The 6976-nt window shown below is 35.9% G+C and overlaps 1 long non-coding RNA gene across 1 annotated transcript; it reads right to left on the reverse strand.

Moving 5' to 3' along the window:
* Positions 1-2942: 2942 nt before the first annotated feature.
* Positions 2943-6161, reverse strand: LOC124213824 (uncharacterized). The gene is made up of 3 exons (XR_011176608.1): positions 3432-6161; positions 3128-3292; positions 2943-3036 (listed from the first exon to the last, which is right to left on the reverse strand). It is a non-coding gene; the product is annotated as an uncharacterized lncRNA (long non-coding RNA).
* Positions 6162-6976: the final 815 nt, after the last annotated feature.

Below are 6976 nucleotides of genomic sequence, written 5' to 3' on the forward strand. Positions count from 1 at the left end.
TTTCTAGATTGACCCTACTCGAGTGGTAACAACCGTTTCTTGCACTTGTGTTTATAATCAAAGTGGACGCTGCAAGCACGTTGCTGCTTTAATAAACTACATTAATAATTATGAAAGCTTGTCAAAGACCAATTTCGAACAACAATGGGGTCGACCTACATCGAAACAATTTGCGAAGCAAAAGTACTCCAAAGGTTCAAATTTTATAGATATGTTCACGTCGATGCCTCTTTTGAACATGGAACTGCGCTTGCCTGCCCCAGATGAGCTGGAATTTGAATCATCTTTAAAAATCATGTTAAGTGCAGAAGCTTCCATTGACCAGACCAAAGATGAAATTGATAGCTCAATGTCTTCATTATTAGATTTAGTAGAACAAAATTGGAAACAAGAAGACTGTGAGATTTGTTTACTGAACATTCATAATTTTATTGAAGAGTATGCTGTATATACAGCAAAACATTCTCTTTGTGATAATACCAAATTATTCTTTAAGACGCATATTGAACTGTCAAGTGAAGAAATTATCACTCTATGTACTGAAACCATAGATCAAGCCATGTGTTCCAAGTGGCGGTCAGCAAGAAGTTTGAGATTTTCTGCAAGTTCGACCATTCATAAAATAAAAATCAGGAAATCGAAAACCATACATTCTTTGCTAACAGAATTGATTTGTCCAAATGAAGTCAATACTTTTTCAATGCAGTATGGAAAAGATAATGAAAGTGATGCTAGAAAATTGTATGAAAAAATGTCACATAAACAAGTAAAAGAAGTAGGAGTTATTGTTAGTAAATACCAACCGTGGCTATGCGCAAGTCCAGATGGAATTGTAATCGAAGATGAAAGTATTACTGGGTTAGTAGAAATAAAATGTCCAAGTAGTTGTGAAAAATTACCTATTGTTGATTTTAAAAACAGAGAATGCAATGTTAAGTTTTTAAATATTATAGGAGATGAAATAAGGTTAAAAGAGAGTCATATCTATTATACTCAGTGCCAAGTTCAGATGTACGTATGTGGTTTGAGCGTATGTGATTTGTTCGTGTACTCTCCACTTGAAAACGGCAGTTGTATAATACCAGTGTATCGTGACGAGTTGTTTATAGAAAGTGTTGTTCTTAAATCTGAGAATTTTTACTTCAAATACTTTTTGCCAACTCTTTATACTAAAATAACCGAAGAAAATGGAAAAATTAATATCAATCAAATAACAAAGCAACCACGAGTCTTTAGTGGAAAAAATATTCAAAATACTATATAAAATATTGCATAATATTAAAATGAGTATCTTTGATGATTATAATATTAGGGCTTGATTATAAGAAATGTACGTACTCAAGCTTCATTTCATTTTTTTTTCTTGAAATCTGGATTACATACATAATATAAAAACTGATATCAATTTCAAATAGATTACATTAGTTTTCGATAACTAAGAATTAAAATATTACTACTATATAAAACGATACTATCAACACTTCCGCAGTAATAATAAGTATACAGAACTGAATTAATGTTTCCAAAGAATAGAATTTATACATTTTATAGCGATGTGATATTTAAATAATTATAGTGATACAGCTGTGATGAATGTAAATTCAGATATTTGTAAAACTTATATCTTAAAAACTTGAAGTTTTATAGTCATTAGTATGTAGCAATATAATATTAATAAATACTCAATGAAAACCACTACCTTTTACGAATAAAGGTTTTTATTATTTTACTTGATAGTTTTTGTTTTATTAGAAAAAATTGGTGGCTGTAAATTTACTAAGACGCAGATAACATGAATAATATTATCGATGCAAAAGAACAAATGTTCCGGAATTTTATACAAAATTTGATAAGTTTTAAGTCGTTGCATAATTCTTTCTACATGAATTCGAACTCTTGCGATGTTGTAAGTCAGATCTGTTTCTTCTTTCGAAAATTCTGATTTTTTTTCCAAAAATGGTGGCATAATAAGAAATACTCGTTTACCACTTGCATCAATGATAGATTTGATTTCAGGAAAACCTTTATCTGCTAAGACCACATCACCATCTTCCAATGAATCTACCAAATTCGATTCAATAGTTAATTGGGAATCACCTTTTCTACCGCCAGCAACTTTCGATTTGAAACAGATGAACCCAGATGGTGTGATTCCAACCAGTACTTTTGCTGTAAAACCTTTCTTATAATGAGAGTAACAGTAAATACGGTCGTCAACACTTGACGGAACATCTATCTTGAATTCAGTGCAGTCTATGATAACCCGAGTATTAGAGTACTGAGGTTTAAAACATTCCGGCATAGTTTTCTGTACGGCAGCTCTACTTGGCCAAAACACTAAATTTGCAGTTGACGAACTCAAATATTGTAAAGTTGAAAAGAATATCTTGGAGATCGTTGACCGATGTAAACCAAAGAAAATTGCTATGGCTGAAAATGTCAGTCGTTTTTATTTTCACTAAAAAAATTAAAAGCCTCTGTTCTCTTGTTATTGTAGATCTTTCCGATGGGTTTTCAGTTTTAGATAATAAAAAATTAAAGTTCTGGAAGTTCACTCCAGCAATATCTAATAAATCTTCATCGGCCTGAATAGATGGAAAACCACAGAAACTACGCTGTTTGCTATTTTGTTTAACTACAGCCTCGTTAAAACCAACCGACTTATCTACTCTATCTGTTAACGATGTGCCACATTATACCTCTCCATCTTTCATTTTTTTCCTATTCACAATAGTTTTGAGAGTGGCAATTTCCGGTATTTCAGTTTGAACTTCAGCATCGCAGTAGTTAGTCATGTAAATATATCTGTTACACGTGAAAGTTTGTGTTTGTTCGATACCAGCAGAACTTACAAAATCTACTTGACACTCTTCATCACTTTTTAAAATTACTTCGACACTGCTTATATCCATAGGTTCACGTCCACTATCATCAACAACATTGTTGGAGTCGTCATTAACTTGATTTCCAGCATCACAATTCACTCCGATGTTATGCTTGTGAAGAGTCTTTCTTCGGTTCATGAGTCGATTGTACCTATAATTAATAAATACATATGTTATTATATAAATATCGATGTATATACTATTCAATTTTATAATTATTTTTTTACTTCTCATACATTTACCTGCTCAAAACAGCTTTTTCATTTACTTGCTTTGCATGATAAACTGGAGGGAATAGAGTTGGCGCGTAGCTTGGACTCGCAGGATCATCTGATTTTTTCTTGCCAATGAAATGAGCATTACATATTACATGATGAGTTTTTGGAGTCCACTTTGAACCATCAGGGCTGTAAAAAACAATAATACTTATGTATTTATACAATAGTGTTTCATGCAGATAGCATAACAGTTCACCTATTGATATAGTTGGCTTGATTTTAAAAATATAGAAAACTAAGGCATCGAAAGTAAGGCTATGTTACTTACTTTTTTCTTTTCACAGCAGCAATCCATTTTTGCCTTTGAACTATTTTATGTGATGCAGTTGGAAACTTGTAAAATATACAATCACTAGTTTTACCGTTATTTTTGCAGTTAACAACACAACAAGTGTAATTCCACATACCGTCTATTGTTTCTCATACAAAATGCCACAAAATGCTATCGCAACACACGCTGGCTCAACTCACTACTCGCCACCCCGCGCACTGCGATCGTTTCGCAGCTCCCCTCCAAGCGGCGGCTCACAGCGAATACTGCTAGCCAACTTTACAGAATGTTCTCGACACCGGAAAATAATTTATATTTGACTTTCCTTAGTTCAACGCTGAAAGGTATTATGGGGCTGAACAGATTGTTTCAATCTGATTCCGTCGACCCGTTGAAGTTGTTCAAAGATTTGAATGATTGTATTTGTTCTCTTCTTCAAACACTCGTTGTTCCGTCGCAGCTGAACAAAATATTACATTACGATATTGCAGAATGCGATTTTAAACGCTACTGCATGTCTCTCGAGTGCATAAATTTCGGATACGAGTTTAACGTTCTGGCTGCCAACGTTCATCCAGATTCGATGAATCAGGTCAAAGGCCGGTGTGAAGATTTCACGATAGTTTTGATTTCGCAACTGGAAAAAAGAGTTCCGGAAAATATCAAAGTTCTTGATCAGATATCGAAATTTTCGCCCCAGATCGCATCATCACAGGTCAAAGCTGATATCACGAACATTGCAGTGAAATTCAAAAACACTCTGTGCAATGATATCAGCTCAACTATCCACGAATGGAATATACTTCACAGGGCCAAAGTGATTGATGTTTCCAGCACTGAAAGTTTCTGGGCTCGCGTCGATGAAATAAAGGACGCAGGAGGAAATAAAAAATACGGAAACATTGCATACCTCGGTCCCGGACTGCTCAGTCTACCCTTTTCAAATGCCGCGGTTAAGCGTGCATTTTCCATCGTCAATATTGTCTAAGACAAATTACGCAACAAAATGTCAGTTGGAATGGTGCAGGCCATACTACATGTTCGTTGTACACTCGACGTTGAATTCTGCAAATTTACACCGACAGCAGCAAACGCTTCATTTCTGAAACTGTATACGGGATGATCAACGAGAACGATATCGAAATACTCGATACGTTATTTAGCGAATGAGACGAGAAGAGAACAGGCCCACTGCAGCCAGTGATGAGCGCTGAGACCCATTATCGTTCACGACGTATATACTTTTTTTTACTGAATTTTTGCGAAACGGGAGAACTCTCGAGTATTCGGAACGAATCCCAATGAGTCATGACTGACGCTAAAACATTCTTTAAGGTAACTAATGCGCGGCAACTTGGTTAAATGAGTATTGAATTTTCAAAATGGTTTATACAAAGCTGAGAAAAATAATTAAGAGTGGTGGAGGTCGATTTGTGGTACAGCATGTGGCCTCAACCTAGAGAAATATTAATAACGATGGGTTTGCTAAAACATTAACTGATAAATGCAAATCTCCATGAGCGTACATTTTCGTTGAGTTTTTTCAAAGAATAATTCGTAATTTTTTATCTACTTTAATGCACCACGGTTCATTAACTTTCCAAACATTGTTTTACGAATTCACCGCGTAGATTTTTTGTAAGATTGACCTTTAACCTTCAGACCGTAATATGAATCTTTTAGAGCATAAGCCAAATATTAAAATCGTATATAGTCCATGCATATTACGGACGGAGGGTTAATAATTATAGTAGTTGGTTAACCGGCGAAAAAATTCTTCCATGAACAAACAGCTGTATAATCGTTAAACGGTCAACATTACAAGAAATCTACGTGGTGAATTCGTGAAGCAAATTTTGAGAGACAAAATGTGCTATGATGCATTAAAATCGGATAAAAATACGGGTTACTCCTGGAAAAAATTCAAGGATAATGTAACATGATGGAAATTCTCTTTTATAAATTAATGTTTTTGCATGTCCATCGTTATTGTTATTTCCCTACGTAGAGGACACATGTGTAATACAAGTTGGCCTCTACTACTCTTAATTAAAGCGAAAAACTTTGCGTAGACTTCAGCACCCATTGTGAGAATTTAGCACTCATTTGACTAGTATGCCGCGCAGTAGTTGTCTTAAGGATTATAGCAGTAAATAGAACTGCCAAATACTCATTGCTTCGGAGACATCTGTGGATATTATGTGAGAAGAGATGATAAAAAGAGGAAAAAAAGAATGATACGTTTTGCGTGTCAAAACATTAATTTTTACGTCGTTACGTGTTACGATATCTTTCACATTTAATAAACGATTTAATAAATATTATTGACTATAAAAAAAACTCGGTCATCTCTGTATCCGAAAAAACACTGTGTGCTAACTATAATCTACTCTTTCACGTGCAAAGGCAGAAGAAGCAGGGCTGGGCTGATCCGCCTGAAGATTAATATGGGTAGGCGCGTAACTTGCCCATTTAATGAAATCGCCCGAGTCACTGCGCACATTTTGGCGCATGGCGTTGCCAGCGACCCGATAGTTTAGATAGGTTACGCTGCTCCACGAGACCATCCGAAATTTCCATTTTCATATTCACGAACGCCCCTGGATAGGTTTCCCTAAAATATACTCTTTTTACAATTTTCCCCCTATTTGCCCCGTGAACCGACCGAATGAACCATGCATCTGGGGGAAATCCCCCGAACTGCGATCAGTGATGCACACTATGTATTCTCACGCCACGCCCGGGTGTACTAGACGGCGAAACGGGCGCCTGGATAACTACCTCGGTGTTTCACCGTATCACTGAGAGCCATAACGACACTAGACCGTCTATCGGTGGATGTCTTCACTAGTCCCGGCATCAGTCGTTGATTTGTAACGTGTGAGTATTTGTCCGTGCGTCGCCACGCTTTGGTATTGTCACGGTCGTCGTTGTTCCAGCGCATGCCAGTGTTCGTAGATTTGCTATTGTGTGAGGGTTTGTAGGTGACTTCGCACAGCGGCGCTCAGGCGGCGGCTTCTAACCAGTGATGCTCACGGTGCGCGGTGTGTTGCGGCTGATCGGCTTGTCACATGCGCTGCCAAACCTTTGACGGTTTGTAGACTGCGTTGGTTCGCCGGTTACGTTACAGTGTACAACTTAATAACTTATTCATAAAATTCAGACATTATCATAAACCGACCAACATTACTGACACTTCCTCCACAATGCTTTTATAATAAGAAACACGTAGAATTAAAAAGCTTAGATAGTTGTAAAATGAAGCTTTTATCATAAACTGAAGGATGTAGCAATAGACTTATATTAATAACTCTTCATTTCCAATACTGTTGTAGTTCAGGAAGATTGTTAAAGAAAATAAGGAACACACAAAACTAATAATCTCTATTGAATTAAACTACAGCTTGTAGCAATTTATTTCACATCGACGATTTACTATTGAAAACATAAAATTGAAAGTCCATCCAAAGTAGCTATAAATTGTAATAAAATAAATAAACAAACAAATCGTCAGATTAAAGTAAATTGTCACCGACATAAAG

The sequence above is a fragment of the Neodiprion pinetum genome, chromosome 3, assembly GCF_021155775.2.
Source record: "Neodiprion pinetum isolate iyNeoPine1 chromosome 3, iyNeoPine1.2, whole genome shotgun sequence".
Classification (NCBI taxonomy): Eukaryota; Metazoa; Arthropoda; class Insecta; order Hymenoptera; family Diprionidae; genus Neodiprion; species Neodiprion pinetum.